Genomic DNA, 26,129 nt, shown 5'->3' on the forward strand with positions numbered 1-26,129 from the left:
ATAGCCCCTCTCTCACATACATTTCATTGGGTTTAAAGCGCTGGTTTACTTTACTGAAAAGAATGTATTTCTACCCAAACACACTCATTTTTAGTAACATTAGGAATAGATAATGAAAGACTGGGGGAGAAAAACACAAAGCCCTAACTATACTGTGCAGTTTGCATGCAGCTCTTTGATGCTAGTTCATAAGCCACTGTTCTGTATTAGTATTCTAACTTATGAACTACTGTAACAAAAATATCTCTGTGACAAAAGCAGGTGTGGCTCCTCCGCGACGGCAGAGGAGCGTTGCCCCACTGCTCTCAGAGCAGGGAAAATAAAATGATAATAACGTTATTATCATTTTATTTTTCGTAGGTTCAGGGCTCAGTTAGGGCGCGGGGCTGATGGCACAGAGGGAAGAGTGGTTTGTCATCTCCAAGTGCGCGTGGCGGTTTGACTAGCCGTCTATGGCCGGCCAAACAGTCATGCACACTTTGCATGTTCCCCACCAGGCTGTAATGCACAGCCTGGTGGGGAACATGCACAGGTTCCCTGCCCCCTTTGAGCCCTGAACCATGGCGCTCACACCAATCACAACGCTGCGTTGCAGCATTGTCATTGTCTTAGGGGAACCAATCACAACGCTGCATTGCAGAGTTGTGGTTGTCTTAGGGGAGACTGTGTGCTTCCTGGACCACCCTCCACCCACGTTCCCCGCCAGCCGCTACTGGACAAAAGCAGTGACACACTGAGCTATCCACATAAAATACATTCTGTGCTCTGCATGGTATGCGTTCTTTGCAGCAGGCATATAAACCCTCTGTGCTACTTTATGGAGAGCCAAAACTGTCACTAGACAAAACTCTGATCTCTATACGCAGGAACAATAAACACCAGAGTAAGTTTGACATTTTTATTGTTGACTGAACCTGCTAGAAGGACAAGTAACTGTGCAGCAGGTGCTTTTAAAACCATCATTGTTATTGTGACCCTGTCAGAGGTCACAATAACTTACAAAGGTCTTCTCAACAAAAGATGCTTCCTTTCTGATTGCCATCAGTTAGCAGATGTGTTTAATGTTTTGAAGAGATTGAGGATGCATGGTGCCTTAACAGGTTTCCCCCTTAATGGCACTATATATTTTTTATTTCAGAGCAAGACTGAGACGGATTGTTGAGGAGGAGTTAGAACCCTGCCCTGCCTTCGCATGTGATGCCCTTGAACTGTTGGCACTCATCGAGCTTCCATTTCTAAAGTAATGAATATGGTATATAAAAGAACTGCAGTAGGATGGAGGGGGAGATAATGGAGTTGCTAGGCAATATAATAACCCTTGTAATGTACCATGCTTCAGTGATATTAAGAAAATGGCCTTATAAGTGCTATTCTTCTGTCTTATTAAAATAAAGTACAGTAAATGAGTTTATGTTCTTTAATTCGATGAAAGGTGTTCTCTGGTGTAGCTGTGCATCCATGCCTCAGAGATCATGCTATCAGATGCTAAAGTGCACTGCACCGTCCACACAGGATCATGCTAACTGCATGTGGTTGGAAATGCTTACAGTGATTTTATGAAGCACATGATGCAGAAGGTTAGCTGGCTTCAAAGTGTGGGCCAGAGAAATGCCAAGTTAATTACAAAGCAATTTACACACACATTGACAATGCTAATACTGTTGGCTTTTCTGTAGTGGAAAGATTATTTACTAAGCTTCACAAACACACAACATCGGTACAAGAAGGGCAGAAACATTGCTATCTCCAATAACACAAGGGACATGATGTTTTATGAGCTTAGTCCCGAAATAAACATTGAAATGAGAACAGAAGAAAGAAGTACAGAACAGGCAGCAGCCGTGCATGATTCTCTCATTTACACACAGTAGTCACACAAAAGGAAACTACAGCGCGTTTCGCCTCAGAAACAGAGAACATGTACAGCATGTGGAGAAGTAATCCATGTTCCATCAAAATAGGAAGTACATGTGCAGAAGCAGTTCAAGTTTCAGTAAGTGAATATATGCATTCATGTCTGTTCATTTGTGTAAAGGTGCCTGTGTGATATGTAAGTTGTGTGCTAGTGGCATGTGTTCTGTGTTCATGTGTGTGGGCATGGCTTCCCATTGCTTCACATTGTATGTTTGTGTGATGTTTTACAGCGGCGGCTCCTCGGCTAAGGCGGTAAAGCATCACCCCACAGGACAAATAAAAGAACACCATGTTATTATCATTTTATTTTTCCAGTACTGGCTCTGTAGCAGTAGGGCGGGTGGGGCTGGGCTGCCCACAGAGCAAGGGGAGGAGTGGTGGGCAATTTCTAAGTGCGCATGAGAGTTTAGCTGGCCGTCTTGGGCTGGCCAAACAGACATGTGTACTGAGCATGTTATCGACCCGGGTGTATTGCAGAGCCGGATGAAGAACATGCACAGGCTCCCACTATCTGACTGAGCAGAAGAAGGTTGCTGAGACCAATCATGAGGCTGTGGTTTTGCTGATGACATCAGCGTCATGATTTGCTTAGGGGAGTCTGGGAGCCTGTGTGCTTCCTGCGTCGACCAAAGAGGACAGAGGAGAGATGGCGGCTGGCATGTAATTGAAATTTTTCTTTATTGTTTTGATTTTTTAACCCCCTTACTCCCCACCTCACCACCACTGCCCCGTAGCAACTGCTACTAATGGTTTATGAGTGTTTCTGCGGAGGGTTGATGCTGTTTCGACACAATACTGTTCAATGTGTCTCTGACACTGCTGTTTCTCAGTGCAGATCTTGCCTCCACCCACCGTTTGAAAATCCCTGGCTGTACTGAATCCCACACCTCCTCCTAGGCTGTAGGACGCCCGACCAGTCTCAATGAGAATGTCGAAGGTAGTTCTTTAGCACCTGGCTTCCTCCTCCTCATCTAGGTGTGGCTGGCCAAGGGGCACTCTCGTCCATCACTACTGCACCGCCTCTTTTCTTTTCCTACACCAATACCACATACAAAGCTACATTAATATGTCATGACATAAGCAAAGGGAGACAGAAGTATCAAGCTGCAGAGAATAGGGGGCATAGAAGGAGAAAGAGCAGAACACCCTAGAACAGTGTTTCCCAAACTGGGTATCCGAGGACCCCCAGGGGTCTGTGGCACATTCCCAGGGGGTCCGCAGGCAGCAGTTTTAAAAGCACTGCTAAGTTCCTTGTAAAATGAGCAGTTTTCTAGCAACTATAAAAGTGTCAAGAAGATGCCAGTGATTAATGTACCTGCTGGGGAGAGATGAGAGTTTTGTCTTGTGGCAGCTTTGACTTATCTAATGTGACACAGAGGGTTAATATTCCTTCTGCAAAGAACATGTACAATGCATTTTAAAAAACAGTATTTTATGTGCATAGGTCAGTGGGCTACTGATTTTGTAAGCAAGTCCAGGATACAGAAGATGTCTTGAGTAGTTTATTTGTAGGTTACATGGAAGAGGGGATAGCTTGGAAGCAGCTAACTCCAACGGACCCCATCTCAAGAGTGCCCACTAACATTCTTAAGTAACTAAGCAGCAATGGAATATTCCAACTAGGTACAATACATGAACATCCATAAATGTGAATGAATACAAGATTATAACATACGTAATCTGACTCACAGATTACTACATTACCACCCCTTCTTCCAACACAAAAAAAAAAAAAAATGTTTTTTTTGTTTTTTTTACTGTAACAACAATTAGCATAAGAAAACTCAATCCCTATCCCTGATAGGTTTAATAACTTTACGTGACCTCCGCCTGACACCACCCGGTACAGAACCTGTGCCCTGCGAACATTTACCAGTAAGACGGAACTTCTTTAGCAGAACAATGGACTTTAGCAACCTTGCATAAGTTCCACCAAAAACCTCCTTTCACTTGAATAGCATTTCCCATGATCTTAATTACCTTCACAGGAGGACCAAATTTGCTTTCCCCTTTGTGACTATGCATGGACTTCCTGATTCTAACAGTATCACCTACTATGAGGATGGAAGTCTTAGACCCTTTTTAGTGTCAAAACATTTTTTCTGTTTAGCTTGAGTGACTGAAACATTATCTTTTGCTACAGACATTAATTGCCGCACATCTGATTCTACATCAATCCTGGACGGAAAGATGTAATGGGCTTCCTTCCTCTCATTAACTCAAAAGGAGACACCTTGGTAGACGAGTGTGGGGTGGTCCTATAAAACCATATCATACTTTCAAGAGATTTGAGAACATCCTGGTTATTAGCTTTAGCCCATTTAACACAGTCCCCCACCACACAATTCATTATTTCGACCAGACCATTCCCTTGAGGATGATAAAAGGAACTTTTAAAATGTTTCACCCCGGAGGCAGACAAAAAGGATTCAAAATCTTTCCCAACAAATTGTTTCCCATTATCTGACACAAGTATTTCAGGAGATCCCTCTCTAGACCAAACTTTCCTCAAAAAATTAATGAGGCTTTTTGTGTCAGCTTCTCTAACTAATTTGTATTCGGGCCATTTGGAAGCATAGTCAACTAAAACCAAGATAACTCTTGAATTTCCGTTGAGTGTCAAATAAGGTCCCATTACATCAACACCCAGTTTGACCCAAGGACGGTCTGGGCATTTACAGGCATAAGAGGAGGGACTGAAGTTTTAAGAGACTTGTCAGATGAACTGCAAATACAGCAGTTCAAAACAAACTCATCGATCTCAGAACCCATTCCTGGCCACCAGTACGCGTCACGAATGCGGCGTTTGGTGAAGGAAGAACCTAAATGCCCCTCATGAGCTCTAATTATGATCCCCCTCCTAAACAAATGTGGAGGAATAAGTTTGTCATTCCGTAATAAAATACCATCCTCCAACGAAATGTCATCTCCAATCTTAGAGAAAGGTTGTAGCGCAGGAGGCAGGACCTTTACTTTGGGCCACCCACTCCTAATAAGATTACACACGTCTTGGAGAACACAGTCATCAGAAAATGCGACTCTCCATTCATCTTCGGAACAAAATCTCAGTTCAGGAATGTCGACACCTGCCACAAGACAATCTTCATAATCCTCCTCAATAAGGTCAGAAAAGGAAACATCATCTTTTTGAGTGCTCGTGGGCAGAAAACGAGACAGAAAGTCTGCTCTCTCATTTTTTCCCCCAGAGATGTGTCTGATATCAAATTAATACTGTAACAACTTGGTGACCATTCTCATAATTCTGGGAGTGCAACATTTGCTTAAATTCCCACCGAAGATATTGACAAGGGGCTTGTGGTCAGTCTGAAGTAGAAAACGCTTTCCCCACACATATGGCCGAAACCTTTCAATAGCTCATGAGCAGGCCAACAGTTCCTTCTCAATGACTGAGTATTGTAATTCAGGTAACCTTAAAACTCTGGACGCAAACCCAATTGTTTTTTCAACTCCAACCTCAGCTTGCGTAAGCGTAGCACCCAACCCTACTTGACTGGCATCGACTGTAAGACAACTAGGTAAACTCGGGTCAAAAGGCTTTAGTACAGCACTGCTGCCTAGGAGATTTTTGACTTCTTCAAACGCGGACACACACTCATTGTTCCAAACAAATCTAGTACCTTTTTTGAGGAGATTACTAATGGGACGGACTATAGTAGCATAGTGGGGAATGAACCTCGAGTAATATTCACACAGGCCTAAGAGCGATTTGGCCCCCTTTTTATAAGTGGGAGTGGAGGCATTAACAATTGCCTCCAGAAGACCAGGTCTGGGTTTAACGCCATCTTGACTGAGAATGTGCCCTAAGTACTCTACTTCAGTACAAAAGAATTAGCATTTTTCAAGTTTCAAGACAACACCATGTTGCTGAAATAAGCCCAAAACTTTGTGCAAAATTAGGTCATGTGAGGGAGCATCGTTGGCAAAAATTAATACATCGTCTTGAAAAACTAAGACTCCGTCAACCCCTTTAAGTATGTTGGACATGACTCTCTGAAATACCGACGCAGCCGATGCTAGCCCAAAATTGCATGCGTAGGTATTGAAATGTGCCTAGAGGGGACACAAACGCCGTGAGATGCCGAGAATCGGGATGCAACTCAACTTGGTGATATGCGGAGGCTAAGTCAAGCTTAGTGAAGAATTTGGCACCTCTGGTAGACGAAAATAGATCATTAATTTTCGGAAGAGGATGTGAGTCAACCCAGATTTCCTTATTAAGTGATCTCAAATCAACACACACCCTGAGTTGACCACACCTCTTCCTAGCGACGACCAATGGAGAAAGCCATAGGGAGGACTCTGTTGGCTCAATCACACCCTTCTGACATAACTGTACTAATTCCTTCTCTAAGTCGTCCCTGACACTATATGGTACTCCCCTGAGTTTGTGTTTTACTGGTAGGGACCCCTCATTGACTATGATTCTGTGTTTAAAACCCTGAATTTTCCCTAATTCAGAGCTGAAAACTGTAGGGAATTTATCTTTGAGTGATTGTATTTCATCGGAACACCCAACCACAAGGACCTGTTCTTTGGTTCCCGGCTTAAGAATCATTCCAAACAATCCTTGATGAAACCACCCTAAAATGTTTAACCCTTTAACAGCAACATAGATCTTCCCTTTTATTCTCCTTCCTTTAAAACACATTTCTTCCTCAGATAAACCCAAGAGCTCGATTTTACGACCCTCATACGACACAGGTGTGCGATCAGGAGGAAGGAGAGGTTGAGTACCTTCCCAAGTTTCATCAAAAAGTTTCTTAGTGATCATGGTTATCTTGGCACCAGAATCCACCAAGAGTTTGATACATTTAGTCCCAACAGAGATATCAACGATAGGGTCAACACAAGCTTTGGGATCACCTTCAATGACATCACCAATAATGTGATCAGAAACAACAGAAACAACCTCAGAATCAGAGGAAGATTCTGACTCAACTACACATACAGTAGATTTCTTTTGATTCTTTTGGCCTTTAAGCTTAAGGCAAACCTTTGCGAAGTGACCAACTTTTTTACAATAGTTGCAAGTGACATTGGAAGCAGGACATCGTGAACCTTTAGAAATGGGGTGAGTTCCCACACCTTATACACATTGTAGGCTCTCCATTGCTAGTATTGTTGACTTTAGAGGACTTACTGACTTTACTAGCATTGTTTTGAGACGACTTTCTGATAGATTTACTAGATGCATTGAGGTTAATAGCATGAACAGCTTCCACAACTTTATCCTCTAATTCCTTCAATGAAACCATAGAAATTTCTATACTTTTAGCTAACTTGATGGTTTCATCCAAAGACGGATCACCCATGGTGAGCAATTTTTGTCTAATATTCTTGTCTCTACAATGGCATACAAATTGGTCCCTGATGAGTTGGTCAGTAAAGTTCTCAAATTTACAGTTTGCTGCCAATCTACGCAACACAAAAATGTAAGAATCCACATCTTCCCCTTCTGATTGTTTTCTTTAAAAAAAAGAATGTCTGAGAACCATGAGACTTGGTTGTTTATCAAAGCGAAGCTTGAGTTTAAGCACCATTTTTCTGTATTCGTCATTAGGTATGGCGACATCTTGTGGTAGGTCAGGCAAATGTTTAAACACAGATCTTCCTTCGAAACCTAGAGAGTGTAGCAATAAGTATTTCTTTCTATCTGCGCTGAATCTTGACGCACCTATGGCCCCCAAATAGGTTTCAAAAGCGTCATGCCACACTTCCCATCTGATAGGTGGTTCTCCAGGAGAGTCTAAAAATGCAGGAGGTGGATTCACAGATTGGAGGGTACACATGGTGGATATGACAAACTAGTGGTCAGAAAATACTCATGTTAAGTGATTTTGAGGAAAAGTAAAAAAAATACAAAGTAAAAGGAAACTATTGGCGAAATGAGTACATCACCGTGATAAAGTTTGGGCAAAACGAGGTGTGTGTGTCACAGTAAAGTGCACACTTGAGCAAAGAGTTTAATTGACGGAGATGAGGTGTGTATATCACCGTGACATACACAAATACAAGGAGAAGGTGTGTGTGTCACCGTCGTAATAAGCAGACGAAGTGATAGGAGATAAGCTGTGCGCATAAGTGTGCTTAATACATTGTGCACAGATAATTTCCAGCAGAATAAATGTCCATATGTTGTTGCTTTGAGGGAAAAAAAGGATTTACTGTAAGGAAAAAGCTGTGTGCATCAGCGTTGCAGCATTACAGTCTGTGCGCGTTGTGTTCGCGGTAGTGTGGTTGCTAGGAGACACAGGATTAGTAACGTACGAGCCAGCAGGAAGAACAAAGGTGGCAGTTATGCGCATTGAACTTGTGACACGCAGCCGTTCTTACGTACAGACGCTCATCTGGCAGGAATGATGTAGAGAGCGTTCCGAAGAAATGATGCGCGCACGCGATGTCAACACGCGCCAGGTAAGAATGCAGGCGCTTTTTAAAAAAATGCTATGTCAACGTGAAGCCAATTAGAAAGAAAGCAAACAGAGTAGGCCGCAATAGAGCGCACAAGTTGGGCAAATGGCAACAAAAACAAAATGTCAAGACGCTCGTCCTCGATAACGACGAAGAACGAGGTATGGCTACTGGAAAGGCATCCAATTAAAATGCACTGAGTCAGTAGATAACAAGTCTTAACAGGTCTTGCTCGATAATTAATTCACAAATGTTGCAGTTTGCCTTGTGGTATCGTAGAGTAGAGCTTTGATTGTAGATCATGAAGACAGGGATGTTTGATGATTCATGAGTCTAAGGCAGTAGAAAGTAGCTTGTCAAGTTGATCCGCTTCTTTCAATACTTGCACGCTGGGTAGTCCATGTAACCAGGATCGTCGCCAATCAAATTTAGTAAGCAAGTCCAGGATACAGAAGATGTCTTGAGTAGTTTATTTGTAGATTACATGAAAGAGGAAATAGCTTGGAAGCAGCTAACTTCAACGGACCCCATCTCAAGAGTGCCCACTAACATTCTTAAGTAACTAAGCAGCAATGGAACATTCCAACTAGGTACAATACATGAACATACATAAATGTGAATGAATACAAGATTATAACATACGTAATCTGACTCACAGATTACTACACTTATCTAATGTGACACAGAGGGTTAATATGCCTACTGCAAATAACGTGTACAATGTATTTTAAAAAACAGTATTTTATGTGCATAGGTCAGTGGGCTACTGATTTTGTCACAGAGATTCTTTTGTCACTTTGCAATTCATAAGGGACAATCGTAATCTAGCACAGTGCCCTATAAACTGTCAAAGAGCTGCCTGCAAACTGCATGGTAAAAGTTAGCAACATATGTTTATTCCCAGTCTATCATTATCCTGATGCTGCTATGTTCCCACTTCCTGCACATGAACAATTTTGTAATGCCTTTTTGTCACTCCTATGTGTGCTGCCTAATGCAGCACACATGGAAGTTACAAAACGTCATTTTTATTAAAGATTGTTTATGTGCAGGAAGGGTCACCTTCCTGAACATAAACAAACAAAGGTGTTTTGCTTTTTCCGTTGGAAAAAGCAAAAACGAGGAGAAATAAGGCATTTCTCCTCATTAAGACCAGGTTTTTCATGGTCCTAATTCTGGTGCTGTCTCCTATTTAAGCTGACCTTGTAAATAGAGGGCAGCGTCAAAATCAATGGGTGTTGGAGTGAAACGCCCACTGCAACTCCCACTGCCCACCTTTTTCATGCCAAGCATTGCGTGAAAGGGGTCCTTATTTACAAGGCAGCGTTAAGTCACAATAAGTGGCTTAACACTGCCTTGTAAATAAGGCAAAGCCCATATTGCCACAGGAACATTGCAAAAAGTGACGTTCCCATGGCGATAGGGACTTGTAAATATGCCCCTAATATCCTTAGTAATTTGAGTATTTGTTTTGTGTGCACACGTTTGTTTATTTTTTTCGAATTACTGTTTTAATGTTTGAAATGTAAATCCTACAAATTGCTTGGGGGTCCCCGGCATCCAGTGGTGACTCAATGGGGGTCCCCTGGAGTCAAAAGTTTGGGAACCAATGCCCTAGAACATTAAAGAAGGTGATGGAACAGAACACTGGCTTAAGAAGTTGAGTAGTCGGAGTTAAGCGTGTTTAAAGACACCAAGCATAGTGTGGGCAAGATTCTAGAACAGGACTTGGGGAATATGGGAATATGATGGAAAAATGTGCACATACAGGGGAAAAAAAGAAGCAGAGTGGAACTGGCCTGAGAAATGGCATTGGTCATAAAACCCATCGGTCCCTGCAAAATGCCACTGCACAGTGCATGACTTTCAACCACCCTACTCATAACCGAAGAACTGGAATGGGATCAACCCTTACATTGCCAGTATTAGACGATGATCCTGATGGTAATGCAAGATGGCAAAGTAGCCAAGTACTCTACACACGGCCAGCATGCCACCATTACACTAAATAAACGCTTACTGTTCATGAAGTATAATGGGTGCACTCCTTTGTCGAATCAACATGATAAATCTAAGTAGCTTCTGCTGTGCAGTCTATTTCTACACCACTCCATTAGTCTTCCATTAGGGGGCACATGTCAAAATTTAAAAATCAAGCATTTGTGCAGCACTCAAAAATGTCACTCTCTTAGGAGAGTCCAATTTTGAGAAGTAATTCACCAATTTTCTTATATAGCTTTATTCAGTTGTCTCATAAAATATATTCTGTCAAATGTAACAGAAAAATGTCAGATTTTTCCTAAAACACCATCGTCAGAGACTTGACTATTTTAGAAATAAATTCAGGCACAATATCAAGTAAATATCAAACAATGAGTTCTCGCCTTCATGAAATCCATATCTCTCTTGTGTAAACATATTTTACTAGTATTCCATTTTGGTAATCTACCAAAATGTAACTTTTAAAGTTATCAAAACAGAATGCAGATTTGATTTTTCAATTCCAACTGGAAAACGTACAGATTATTTTTTCTATAAAAGGTTCAGATACACCACACAGCAAAAGATAAATTACTATAAATTGTAATTAAAACATTAACGCATTGCATCTATGTAATATCTAGCTACAAATGCATCATTTCATTGACTCACTAAGTACAACGGTGTATTGCTATGGAAAACAATGGTACTTCCAAATAACCATTCACAATAATATCCCGTAAGGTTTGCACTCCATGATATTTAATCTCTTTGGTTCATATTTTCATGGTGTTAGACCTGGCATCCATGGTGTCATTTCTCCAGATTTTTAGCTTTCTGGCCTCCTATTTAGCTAGCTTCAGGGTATGTGGGCACTTTACCACTGCTAGCCAGTGCTAAAGTGCATTTCTCTGTACTCTAAACATGGTAACATTGGCTTATCCACAAATGGCATATTTCATTTACTTGCAAGTACCTAGTACAGTGCACTATATGTGCCCAGGACCTGTAAATTACAGTAGCCCTAAAACATGGCTCATGCCTGCCACAGCAGTGCCTGTTTGTGCAGTTTTATAACTGCCATTTCGACCTGGCAAGTTCACCTACTTGCCAGGTCCAACCCTTCCCTTTTACTACAGATACATCGCCCCTAAGTTAGGCCCTAGGCAGCCCTATGGGCAGGGTGCGGTGTTTTTAAAAGGTAGGACATGTGCTTTTGAACTTTACATGTCCTGGTAGTTTTTCACTACTGCAAGGCTTATCTCTCCCATAGGGTAACATTGGTATCGCCCTAAAACATCTTTTTACTGTAATTTTCAATTGGAAAAAATAGAGATCTGGAGTTTGGTGTCTCTGAACTCACAATTTAGAATCACAACTGATGTTGAAATCAGATTTGAAATTGTAAGTCTCAAAATAACACTTTTAGAAAGTTGGCATTTTCTTAGTTTAACCATTCTGTGCCTTTGCCTGTCTCTGAATACAAGTCTGGGTTGGGTAACAGGTGGGTGTTCTGCATTCCCTCTAGACTGTCACACAAAGGGAGATGGAGTGTGACATTTGCATTCTGATGGCCCATCACCAGGCAGATGGGCCTTACTGAGGTAGATTGGAAGGGAAGAGCTGACACTTGCATGTGAATGGGGCTTTACCTGTCCAAACACAAAGAGCTGCATACACCCCTATAGTGATCCTGGAGCCAGGGCAGGGGAGCCATAGACCTCGTGATCTTCAAAGGATTCTTTGAAGTCTCCCACACTTCAAATGCACATTTGGTTATAAGCACTGGACCCCTGGCACCACCAAATCAGAACTGTGCTGGAACCAAGGAAGAAGAGCTGTTGTGCTGTAGAAGGGACTGCTACTTTTCTAAATACATTGCTATGTTGGCCTGCTGCCTGCTGATTGCTATGCTGTAGGAAGGAATGTCCCTTTGCCACCTGCTCTGCTGTGTAGGTCTGCTGTCTGGGAGTGAGGAGGACTGGACCTGTTCTCTACATCCTTAAACCCAAGTTTCTCCAAGGGCTTGATGGTATGCCCCTTTTTCTTTGAAGTATCAGGGTCACAACAGATCTTTTGCAACTCTGCTGGTGCTGCTGGACTCTGCTATCTGTGAGTCCTACCCTTACCTTAGGTGCCCATTCAGCCCTGTGCCTCAGAAGGGAGTTCTGCAGTTGTTTTCTGCAAAAATCAATGCAGGGACCCCTTTGTGCCAATCGGCACTGACACATTGCCTCTCCAACGCAGTGCTGATTCGATGACAATGTAGGTCCCGACTGGGAGGTTCGATGATGACGCAGTGCCGTTCTGAAGACATCGCTGTGAGGCTCAACTTTGATGCATCGCCTATCCTTCGACACCGACTGCAAGGCTCAACTCTGACGCATCCACCCGACTGCGTGAATCTGATCCGATGTATAGAGGCTTCGATGTAGACGCTTGCTCCATACAAAGGTACTTTTTCGGCAAACCCTGCATGGGATCAGTAGCCTGCCTGCCTTCATCGTGGTCGGCCTGAACTTTGGATTTACCCCGGTCTAGTGCAACTGCAAGGAATCGTTTAGTGCTATTGACTTCAAGCACTTTGAACTTAATCTTTAAAAGTTCATATCTCGAGTTCTACTAATTAGATTTTTGTCATTTTTGTCTTGTTTACTCACATAAATATTCTCCATTTTGCTAAGCTGGTGTGGAGTCTTTTTATGGTATTTTCACTGTGTTATTGTAATTTTAGTGTTGCACAAATACTTTACACATCGACTCAAAAGTTAAGCCTGACCGCTCTGTGCCAAGCTATCAGAGGATGAGCACAGGTTAACTTAGGGTGTGTATCTGACGTACCCTGACTAGAATTGTGGTTCCAACTTGGACAGGTTGCAAACCTCTGCCAACTAGAGACCCAATTTCTAACACATGGCCACTCCTGGTATCACAATATAAACCTCAATATAAAAGTGTTTGTTAGTTCAGCATTTCATAGCCTTCTTCAAGAAACAATAACCACTGCACAATCTAAAATAAATGTAATACTTGTCTCTATAGACTGAGTGAACATTCCCATATGGTGGTATATCTTCTGTGTTTCAATCCAGTTTCCTCACTTGTTTAATACATCTAAGCAAAGCTGTAGTTATTTTGTGTCAAATAAGATTCATCAAACACATATGGAATTATAGATAGAAAACAGTGAATTATGGAGATCCCTTTTACCGAGGGGCTCTGGGCTGTTTTCCCTGTAACATGCACACTTGGGCACCCACCCCAGTGCAGTCTTCCTGTCATACACATTAAGTTTTACGCACATAGTGGAAGTGAATACACACCAACAATCACCCTAACTCTATGGGTGGATAATACATTCAACTCATCAGTCAAGCTCTTCATTACATGCAGCATTAAAAGCTTTTGAGTCAGTCTCCTGCTGGTCTTCGGCTTCTTCCCATTTCTCCTTATGAGCATTGGTAAAGATGAACATTTTGTTAAAGAGCTTATAGTAACAACACCTTTGTGTTGCAGCTTCTATCCCCAGACTCCTTTGTAAACAAATGCTACTGCTCCAAAATACACACACCTCATATTCATAGTGCCAAGTCTGTGGTATCCTTCCTAACAACACTTGACCTTATCATTACATTGACAAATGCAAATAAGCCTATGACATCCTCTGCCTTGGGCATTAATTCATAAGAAGTGTGAAAACCTAGGCCTGGGCAGAGCTGGCGGAGTTTCACAATGTGGAATTCTGCAGAGTTACCAAAATACTCCACTGAAACCCGTGAAGTTTTGCGTGTGAGCAGAGTAACTATTGCTTGGTGACGGTCACTCCTACCTGGGACTGGGAGTAAATGTGTGTGCTCAGCTTGTGTATGGCATGTCTCAACGTAGCTCTACAGCATTTAAAATAGAAGCGTTAATAAGGATGGCCAACAAATTCTGCAAATCAACACTGATAGTCTAATATTATTTGCTTTACGGATGCTGAGCTCCGAATACTTGTAAGTAAATAGTGTTTTTGAACGTCTGTTCTCAAATTCATAATTAATCAACTTCCTCCTGTGTCCTTTTCCACTTCTCAGGTCGACAGCAAAGAACCTCAGGAGGCACCACCAAAACCTATCATCTTACCTCAACCTAATCAATCCTCCTTCCTTCCTTCATATCGTTTTCCACACGTAGAGGCGGTCAGGAAAAAGGAGTAGGCTCCATATTGTCTCTGCTAGGCTGCGGCGTGAACTACAGGGTAAGAGTTCTCGATGTCTGATCTGGCATATGTATGTAAAAGTAATGCCCGCCTTCCATTTCACATAACAATCTGCTTATCATATATCATTTTTTTTACACATAGCATCAGCTTTATTTAACATGATGTACTGTCATTTGACAGAATGGGCCATAAACCGGTCGTGGCACAAGCTCCCATAGAGAAATGGGAGATTGTGTTCATCCCTACAACAACCTCAAGGTGCCTGCCATATGGTGCAGGGATCAACAGGGGCCCCAACCAGATGCCACAAGGGGAAGAGGGCCCTGCTATGGTCCTCCAAACTTGCTTTCTGACAGGCTTTCCATGTCGGAAAACCCGGCATGGAAAGCCTGTGAGAAACCGAGCATCGTAATCCCAACGGCGGAAACGCTGTCCATTGGATTTACAAGCTGGTCTCTGAGTGACTGACGGGCTCCTTAAGCCCATTCGAATCCAGCCAGAATGACTGGCCCGTTTAAATTCCGATCACCTAGATTGTAATTAGGTGGTCGGATGTCAAACCGACGATGAGTGTATAAAAGCCTCCGACCCGAGGTCGGAGGCTTTCCATCTCTCATCGTAATCAGCCCCACTGTATTTTAGTTTGCAAGAAACCTGATCACACAGCGTTTTCCATTGTTAACTGGTAGGATAGCTAAATCCATAGGCTAAATTACAAAATGCATTACCAGTAAACCTGTGCTCAAATCTCAGTTTCCTCACTTTACCAAATTGTGTGTCCTGGGCAAATTACTGTATTTTACAGTGCCACATTTAGGTCAGGATGTGTGCATACAATAATGTCATTCATACATAGATTAATAGTGAATAGTATTGCTTCACAATTAACAATAACGTAGGTCATTTCTGTAGGACTTGAACCTCAATAATCACCTGAACCCCAATATTTCGAACACCCCAATTTTCTTCCAATTAATTCAGCTCCAAAATCTCTAATACATCTTGTGGTTAGAGAATACACTCCTCATAAAAATACATTTCAACACAATAAAACAAGATAAATAAGGAAGCATTAATAATAACTGAGTTCCAGGTAAAATATAAGGCAAAAAAAAGAATTTATTACATAACTATTACTATATATGGTACAGAGAAAAATGTATTGATTGCCATGAAGGTCCAAATACAGTAATACAACCTGATAAAAAGTGGCTTCAATCAGACAAGTCTAGGCAAAATCCGAAGTTAAACTCATAAAGAGTGCTGACACATTCCTATCAGAAAATCTAAGTCAAATGGACATAACCTCAGGAAAAGAAATTAAAAATCTCCCCAGCAGCAGCAGCAGCTCTGGAGACAACCATACAAATGACCCCCACGATAATAAATTCCAAGGGTTTTTATACACAAATCATACAACCTATTAATAGATTCTCCAAATTCATCATGATTGAGGTCACATTGATAAATCAGAAACAGCAACATAATATTTTAAATCTTTAGTGCTAACCCATTTCTTAAGGTAAGAGAAATCGTCCACCTGCTCCCTCATCAACTACACTCCGGAGATGTTCAACACAAAAAGACACATTCTTAAACAATGGCTCACAGACTTAGCATGCCTTCAATGGACCTTCCTGGGATATATTGAATATGATGCTTTGGGCACACGATGGACACTTCCTAACACAGTTATTCATCGTTGATTCCTTGACGTCATTCAATTGGAGCTCCACGGAACTAGAGGAGGGATGGTTTACCATGAGACACTGATTGGGAGGGCAGTTACAGTGAAACACTGATTGGGAAGGGAAATGATAAGGAGCAAAATGAGCATAACACCAGAAAATTGATCCATATTAAAATAAAAAAGTGTCTCACAGAAAAATGTGGCATAAGTTCTTCACAGTATTAATTACATTTCAAAGTGACAGAATAAACTAATTTCAAGTGCAACATCATTAACTCATCAAGAACAACCCTATGCATCATTTAAAACCATCAATTTTCAAAAATATATTTCATCCACAATTACACATGTCCACATTTCTAAAGAAATGCTACTACATTTATATGGTGTTGATGGCAAACCAAAAACTTTCATGGTTGACATAAACCCACATTGTCAGGGCACATAAATATTCTTGACTATTTCTAAGTCCATGTTTAGAAATGAATACTTTAAATAATTGTCTTTCAGTACAGTCATATCATCTCATGCATTAAATTGATACATTTAAAAACTTGTCTAACTTTTAAATAATCTTTATCATATTTTTGCAATACAGTTGTTGCATATATTACATTTTAAATCTTTTATTTGTCTCAGCTCATGTTTTGTCTCTTAGAGCCAAATCAAACCCATAGCTCTGCTCACTTCATTCATGTTCTCTGCTCATCCTCATCTCTCTACAGGAAATAGCAAACAAAACACTTCAGGGGCAATCAAATCCTCCAACTTGGCAGATAAGATCATATACTATGTAAGACTTGCTAATGTTCCCAAAAGAAAAGAAAATTATGGAAGTCCCTGTATCGGCCAATAAATGTAGTCCTGTCAGTGTCCTGGGATCCTTCACTCATTTAATTGCCCATATGTTGTGAGACCATGATTGCTTTGCCACAGGAAGGCTCACCTGGGTATCTATGCTCCAACAGACACCAAATTCATTGTGTCGACCTGAACCCCAATATGGCCATCCCTGCACTCTGATGATGTAATTTGCCCTATACAAAATGGCTCACTTATCATTAATTACTATTAATGAATGAGGACAAAGACTTTTGAACCACCCTGTCACCTAAATAATTAGCTGATCATTGCCTTCGATTGCACACAAAGTTGAGAAAAGGTGCACACAAACATATCATGACATACACAGACAAAAATAATTAGAGGGAACTTAGGTTCTGAGTGACATCAACTAGACATCAACTAGAGCACATCACGAGTTGTCTATGATGTCACTCAGAACCACGTGGTGAAAAATGTCCTTGTAATTCAATTTTTAACCATCCAAAATGTTATTGTATGCATGGCTCCCAAAATCATCTACCCTTGCTTTCAGCTGCTGGGTGGGGAAGAGGGGTAATGGGGAGAATACTTAACATGGCCTTCTCTCTCTGTCCAACATAAAATAAAATAACTGCCATCCTGCTACCCAACCCCACCACTCTCCTTGCCTTCCCTTTTCCCCCTCTAGAATCTATGCACCCTGCTCTCCAGTGCTACACCCGTAGGCTCTCAGAGAATCCTGTCAGAGCAGCATACAATTCCTTTAAGATGTAGCAACAGTGAGTAACAGCTTTTGTTAATAACTGTTGCTACATCAGAACAGTGATTTACAGGACTTGAATCCACTTATTCATGCTGGTGGTGCCCTTCGTGAGCCATACAGACTATATAGAGTTATAAATGGGTACTTCACTGAGTGTTTCTGAATGACATCAAACAGACAACAAGAGCAAAGTGTTTGAACAGAATATGAAAAATATATCACTGCAGCAATATTTTGATATAAAAAATATTGTAGACATAAATATCAAATGTATGTCTATCAGCTGTAGCCTTCTTTTTCATACAATTAACAAATATATTTTTTGCTGAAATATTGTTGCATATGTCATGTCATTTCTATGACATTTTTGTTAATGAGATGTGATAGTTGTCTGATTTATTTTATGTATTTAATTATAAAATAGCTTGATGTTGTGTATACTTATGTTAAAAGGTTATTGTAATGTTTAATGCATTTAATTTTAAAATGTTATGTTTTAAACATTTTACTTTAAAATACATGTTTAACAACATGTTTATTTGTGGGTTGTTGGATGTATAGAGGAAAAAGATGTGGTGGTTTTTAAAGTATGTTTGGATAAATATATTCATTCAATTAGAATTTTTATTTTTTATTCAGTAACTTAAATTTTTAGAACTGTCAAATTTAAATATGTATGTAAAGGTAAAGATTGTTTTGTTGTTTTTGATAATGTTTTACTTTAAAAATGCATTTATATAAGTCATGCCTTAGATTTTAAAATGTTCTTATTACTATTATTTCAAATGTAATTAGAATGTTTTTAATTTTATGTTCATGATATGCTATTGTTGTGTTTATGATCATAAAAAGGGAAATATTTAAACAAGTTTTATTGCATTAATTTATTATTTAGTAACGTTTTATTATACATATACATACACTGTTTCATTTTTTGCTTTTTAAATAAAAGAATCAATATTTATTTGCATTTGATTTATTAATAAAAATATGTTTTTCAGATGTTTTTATGAAAATAATTATTCATATTTTGATTAGTGGTATGTTGAGAAGATTTTTTAGGTATTTGTTATTAGATTTATAAATCATTTAGAATTGTACATTTTAAGTGTTGTATTTATAATTATTTGCAAAACATGTTAAATTCTGAAAGTTTAATACTCTAAGGAGGGGATCTACTAAGATTTTACTCTGTTAAATCAGCGCAAAAATCTTTTTCTCACAATTTACTTTCCAGCGTGCTGGGAATCCTGTGAAAGTAATGCAAAGCAGCTCATAGTGTTGCTTTGCATTACTTATCGCCAAGGGGGCATACCATAGGTGGAGCATGCAACCACCCAAGGTTTCTGAAGCTAAACCCAATTTACTAAACAATGTAGACTGGGTTTAGCTTCAGAAAACTGCGAACTTTTAAAGTAGGCGCAAGGAAGGAGAAATGCTTTAATTTCTCCTTCGTTTTCTGACTTTGCATGTGTGCTGCACTGGACACATCACATACAAAGAGGGAAAAGGTTTGAAGTGAGACTCAGCATAGTATTTTGTACTGAAAGGGTACCCTTCCAGTTCAAAACCTTTGCTGGACTCACAGAGACACCCTTGCACCCTGGTGCAAAGGTGTGTCTCTGGTGCACCGCAGTTAATTTCAGTGGTGGCATAGGCAGAGGGGAGGAGAGTGCCTTATTTTAGTAAATTTGGTGCTCTCCTCCTCTCTCGTTTTTACGCAGTACAGTGCAGCATTTACGGCTGCTGCACTGCGCTGTGTGAAAAAGTAGTAAATCTCACCCTAATTTTGTTATTTTCAAATTTGATCAGAATTTTAAATGTATTAATAAATAATTGAATTTTTTAAATTATTCTTTTACCATGTTTATATAGTTATTTAAAATGTTTTTTTCATTTGTGTACATATGTAGTTAGTGTATGTATAAATTGTGTTCTTTGGAATCAAATTATTGTTTTGTAATAATCTAAATATGTTTGTTATACAATTATTATTTTTTTAATGAAAAATATAAAATACCTTTATAAGTTATTAGTTTGTAATGTTTATGTTATTTATATTTTAGTACAGGTGTTTTTAAAAAAGCACAATGTTGTAGTTTAAAAATATTTCACTCATTGTAATATTTATATTTACTTACTTTAAATGTAATTGTATAATTTTTACATTTGTATTTGCATTTGCCTTAGATGATCATTTGTTGTTTTTAATTCTATATTTTTAATGTTATTTAGAGCATTTATGTGAATACATGTATTGTGTACTATATTTATTTAATTTTTATTGCTATTTATGATGTTGAAAAATAATGCATTGTCTTGTAGGAATCCTAAATGTTACCTCTGTAGTGTCGACCATGTTCCCCAAAGTGTTTTATAATGGAGTGAGAATAGTAGCTCTAACCATTTTAGTTTTAACAGTTTCCTCAAATTAGCTTAGAATGGAGTGAGAGTAGTATACTTGATCCTTTTAGTGTACAGGAACCTCCCCAAAATAGCTTAGATTGAGTGGACATATTAAATTGAACCCCATTACTGTGGAACACCTTTACCACAAATAGTTTACGTTTGAGTGGGACTACTATAGTCTATCCCTCTGGTGTCCAGCACCCTCCCCAAAATGGCTTAGATTGCAGTGGGAGAAGTAAATCCTAGAGGTAATGATGAAAATGTAGTAGCAACGTGGGTGGCCACAGTGTAGTGCACCTCTGAGAAGTAGATGTTATGTCTTAATGAGGCAACCATATGATGGTTTACATGTGAGGGTCTTCTATCTTATATATTTTTGTGGGAAACGTTGTGGTTTAATAAAACTACATATAAAAAGGGGTGGCAGATCTTTCCAACTGCAGGGTGCTTTAACTTGGAACACTCACTCCACTGATGTTGTACAATGTGATACTAGATATACCTCTCTAGGAAGATCCAACTGCTTGAGAAGTCTTTCCCAAAGCTGTAGGACAGTACTGCTTTATTAAAGGCTACTCTCAGTTCAGTTACAGCTATTTGAAAGGTATTTCATGAAGCTGCTGTGACACAAGGTGTTACTTAAGGATTCTCTTGAATTAGATGCAATTATTTGAAAATTATTTCACAGATCTACAGGGCCTCAATGTGTTTACGGCCCCAACTACCATCCTGGGTCCAGTCAGTATCATTTATTTACCCTTAACTCAACCCTGGGTAGCTGTGGCTGCGAGCAGTAAAGCTTGGAAAAATAAATTAGTTGATTAGGATGGTGAGCGGAGTCCGCCCGCCATCCTCGCGGTGCTGGGACCGGCCGCCAGACAAGCGATGGTCCCGCACTGCTAATTAAGATGCGACCGCCAACCTGGTGGTTGCATTCTGCATGTTTGACATTGAGGCAGGTGCTGCTGTAAGCAGCACCCACCGCAATGGCAAAGTGCCATGGTGTGCATTTTCATGCACAACGTGGCAGGCACCGCGCGGTGCCTGCCACCTTGTGCATGGAAATGGAGGGGGGTACCGTGGTACCCTCAAAGTGCACCCCCACCCCCAGGGGGCCCGCAATGGGCCCCCAAAGCACATCCCGCCAGACTTTCCATGGCGGCATCGCCAACATGGAAGGCCTTCCACCGCACTCATCACAATATGGATGGTGGTGCCTGCTAGGGACCGCCACCATATTGTAGCCCAAGTCCGCCCTGCCGGCAATCGGAATGATTGCTGACCAGCCGATAAGCGGCAGACGCACTTTGTGTCCGCCACGATACCCCCAGCTATTATGGCGGTGGGGTAAATCACTGTACGATGGCGGGCGCATCACCACCGCTGGACTGGCGGTGGTAATCCGCCTGCCATCCTAATCACCCCCTTAGTGTGAAGCATTTAACAGCTGCAAACAATGAAATAAGAATGTCACACACCATTAAAGAGATGCAACAACAATGTATAAAATGGAGTGTATTTTTATGAATTTTTATAGACCTTGATCATCAAACTCCACAGAAGGTTCTATAGATACCCATTTTAGAAGCTTTTATCAATTTTAAATGTTACCGCAAACAAGCACTGATCATTACAAAGTTTGTAAACTTTTCAAAAGTTTGAAAGAGTTAGTGCAAATACTCCAGCCCAGGATAGGTGACTTAATATGCCAGGGAAATGGTCTGGGGAGCCAGAGAGGAAACTTTGAACAGTTACCTGACCACCCGAGCATTTTTTAAGCAAGTTTCAAGCCTTACAGGACTGCCACCTTAGACTTCAATGGAGTGGTCCTGATGCTGGGGATGCAGGCAAAGAATACTCAAAAGATGCTCTTGATGCTGTGTGATCGATGGGGATGAGTTGTGGTCGAGTCCTAGGCCCACGGGTGAAGGAAGGTGACTCTGTCCGCAGACCTCTTATCCCACGATGTCCTCTCAGTGATGGCAAAAGGCCAGCTGCAGCTGGTGTTTACTGTTCTCGCAGTATAGTGGTCAAGACACAGGTGCAATTTTTGGCTAACTCGGATTGGTTGTCTTGGACCACAGACGACTGGTAGCGGCAAAACTTCTGCAGTGGCTAGTAACTTGTCAGTTTGTGCTTCTTCAGCTCTCGTGTCCCTCGAGCTGGTTCCAAGGGATCAGAAGACTGATCCTTGGAGTCACTGCTATGGGTGAAGGTGGAGAACCAACTCTATCCCGAGCTAGGAGCCATAGGCACAATCCAACTCTCACTAGGCCAAAGGTGCAGCATGTGCAGTCCTCTCAGTGGTGCAGGCTCTCTTTGTGTGGGTTAAAGGCAGCATGATCTTCCTTAGCCCTCTCTTAGATTCCAGCATGGTCTAAGGGGCAGGGTGCAAGGGGTGGCTTATTTATCCCAGGAAAAAGCCCTGAGTAGACTATGTGGTCACTAGCCAATGGGCTATCCCTCCTATCTAGTGAAATATTTCCTGTGATGGGTGGCATCTGGCTATTCCAGAGTGCCCCATTCTTGTCCCTTTCAAGATGGCACAACCCTACCATGGTCATCTGGGTTGCCCATGCTAGAGGTGTGGCTATCAGTGAGCTACACACCCATAGGAAAAACAGTTTGGAGACAGGTTGTCCCCTCCTGGCTCTCTCTCCTAATTGTCTGCAGGAAGAAAAGGCATCCTACTCAGGGGTGTGTTTGCAAGCTCCCCTTCAACTTTGAAGCTCACCTTTTGGAGTAACACCCAAGTGGCCATTCTAGAAGAGAATTTGACAACTCACTCTACAGCAACTGCTTTTGTTCTTGGGTGTCATTCACACATCTCCCTGGCTGCCCAGAAATCTGTGTGCCAAGATCTTTGTGAGGCCGCTGTACTAGCTGGAGTTCAAGAGTGGCAACTTTGTAAGGTTGCTTAACCTTAATAGTGACTTTAAATTTGACTTGGGCATCAGGTCAGATTTAATGCCACAATTAATTTGATACGGCACACAGCCTTGTTAGGTAGTCCCATTCAGAGGTTAGCTAGGCTGGCATGCCAGTCAGTAACCCTGTGCTAGCAATGGAGCTGCTAACTTGTCCACAGCAAAACAACAATTGAGAAAAGTTTCTCTTAAGACTTATGATAAATATATGTCCTACTTATTAATATATGGCTACCTGCCATAAAGATCTATAGGCCTTCCTTATGGGAGATTTCTATATATTATTAAGGGAACTCGTGGCTTTGCCATTGATGGTAATATCAAATTTGAACTAGCAGTGTAACACTGCCCTTTCAGTCTGCAGTGGCAGGCTGAGGTCCATTTTGTTATTTGGCACATTCAGGGTGGCACAACTAGTGCTGCAGCCATGGCTGGACACTCTGCCTTACATGCCCTGTACCCCGGGTACCATATACTAGGGACTTACAAGTAAGTTAGTATTTGCCAATTGGCTGCATCCAATTAAACATATCTTTGGTATTGGGCTAAAACACTGGCCTTGAGATCTGGTTAGAAGGCCTCAGTGCAACCACAGAGTCAAAAAAACGGCAGCATAAGTCAAAAAATGTGAGGGTGAAAATGCAAAAATAGGCATTTCTTTACAGAGATGAAATCAACTTCATCCCTCAACTCTGCACAGTTGTCAATAGGGGCAAAAAGGCAGTCATCTCTGTTGCAAATCCTTTCACGCCTGCAAACGAATCACAGAATAGAGCTAGGAAGAGCTGTAATAATGGTTTGCCATGACTACTGAAAAATAACCTAAGTGGGCCCAAACATCAAACTCACCACTAGACTTCAAGGAGTGCATAACCAGGAATTCAGAATGTACCACTTCTTACATAGATACAAATGTATCAAGCCAGCCATGCAAGTCTGTTCTTAAACGCGCACAAAACGTTTGATGGGATGTCCTCACACACCTACCGGGTGTAATGCTTCATCATAGCACATCACTACACTTTCAAAAAGCTTTGGTGGAGAGTGGGCCTATGCTCTGAGATCAGGGAGACACTTATTCTGACTTATTCTGACCTAGGATCCATACAATAAGTCAAAAACAGTTAGGTTATTTGGCTACCTGTAAGAGAATAATATAATACTAATGTCATATATTAATAATTAAACAGACTGATAAACCAGGACACAAAGTCCACCAAACTCATTTCATAAAACCGCAGACTGTGCAATTGTGAAACTGCACTTGTGCATCACACCCATTAAGCATTATGTAGTGGTTTGAAATTACTCACACCACTCTTACCCTAGCTAAGTGTCATTTGAACCCCATGGAGGAAGGCCTCAGGAACCCCTGTAGTCACACTCTTAGTGATATTTGACACACATGTTATATTATTCTCTTACAGGTAACAAGAGAACCTAAGACCAAAAGATGGTTGGCAGTCTTATGTCATTATTTCATTAGTGTTTAAACACGGTACATACTTCTAGAGGATCCAGCGCTTGCCCCGATGAATGTCATGGACTCTTTTGAGCTGCCAGGCAGAAACATGTCAATACTTTAGTGGGGTCGGGGTACTTAACCCTTATACCCCATGCCCAGTTTTTAATACCAAGTGATACCCTATGAAGTAATCACCATACTGGGTTACAACACTGGCCTTTAACTTATTTTATGGATCCTAGGCCAGAATAAGAGTCTCCCTGATTTCTGGCCGTAGGCCCACTCTCACACAAACCAAAGTTTTTGGAGATTGTGGGGATATTCTTTGATGAAGCATGACACCTGGTAGGTGTGTGAGGACACTCCATCTAACTGTTCTTGTGTATTTAAGAACAGACTGGGAAAGAATAAATAATAATATGTTGTCAAAATCTAATCTCACTCGGGTGACGTTTGTGTAAAACAGAATTACATTGGAGGCTGGCTCACCCTTGAGGCCCTAAGCCTCTAGATCGTTACCTTGGAGATTGCCCATTGGTCTTGTGGGTCAAAGCCAGCCGAGCAACCATTTAATTGGCTCCCAGTGAAATCAATATTATGCATCATGCACCAAGCATTCTGGAGCAATCCTCCTGAATACCTCCCAAAGCACCACCTATATGCACCATTCAGAAACTTATGATTGCCATTCTCCTCAGCTTCTCCAACAATACACCTTGAAGAGACTAAAACAGGGCAAACACATTTCTGGGGTTCTGGTACTGAACCTGGAACACTCTCAATTGCTGGTTTTGAGCTGAAATTCACAACATCCATTTATTGAAATTCTGGGAAGCAAACTATTCCATTCTACATTCAACTACAAACCTTTTTGCCTAGGTCACCAACTGAAGAATGCCAGATTTCGATCCAGATCGAAACTTTTCATTACATTAAGCTGGACTCTGCAAGACCTGACATCATTGGTGGGGCATTCCCCCAAACCTTTTGCTTTAGCACCTCCTGTTTGCTGATATTCATTTTTGTTGGCTTTAGGATGCACTGCAGTTTACAACTTCTAACAAGTACAAAAGTATTTGTGCTCTCGCCTTCAACTATTGTAAAATAGGCCTAAACCTAATTAGCAAATGTAATTTACTTGTAAGCTCCTAGTAAATGGTACTACCTCTACCCAAGGCCTACAAATTAAATGCTACTAGTGGACCTGACCTGTCAGTTCAGGTTGAACTGTTCCCATGGGAAGCAGGGTCAAGACTGATTTGCATATGGCTGGGTTTAAACTGGGATGTCATGGGGAGCAAAAAAACGATGGATTTAGTCTCAGATCTCTGTACTGGGCTGAATGTTTGACATTGATCAGCATTCTGTCCATCAATTGTTCTTTTTACATTTGTCACCCCGACTGGGACGGGAATATCTAGACGTGGGTCCTGTGCTCTCCATGCCACTGTAGTCAAGCTAGCCTGGCTGATGAGAGGTGATTCCCCGAAACCAGTCCCAGGATGCTTGTTTCCGGTCCA

The 26,129-nt window shown here is 41.1% G+C and overlaps 1 long non-coding RNA gene across 1 annotated transcript in view; it reads left to right on the forward strand.

The window, feature by feature from the left end:
• Positions 1 to 18,669, forward strand: part of LOC146812422 (uncharacterized) — a 34,152-nt gene extending 15,483 nt beyond the window's left edge. The window contains exons 2-3 of the long non-coding RNA XR_014965943.1: positions 1,139 to 1,240; positions 14,403 to 18,669. This is a non-coding gene — a long non-coding RNA (uncharacterized LOC146812422). The remainder of the gene's footprint in view (positions 1 to 1,138; positions 1,241 to 14,402) is intronic.
• Positions 18,670 to 26,129: the final 7,460 nt, after the last annotated feature.

This window comes from Triturus cristatus, chromosome 7 (assembly GCF_964204655.1).
Source record: "Triturus cristatus chromosome 7, aTriCri1.1, whole genome shotgun sequence".
NCBI lineage: Eukaryota > Metazoa > Chordata > Amphibia > Caudata > Salamandridae > Triturus > Triturus cristatus.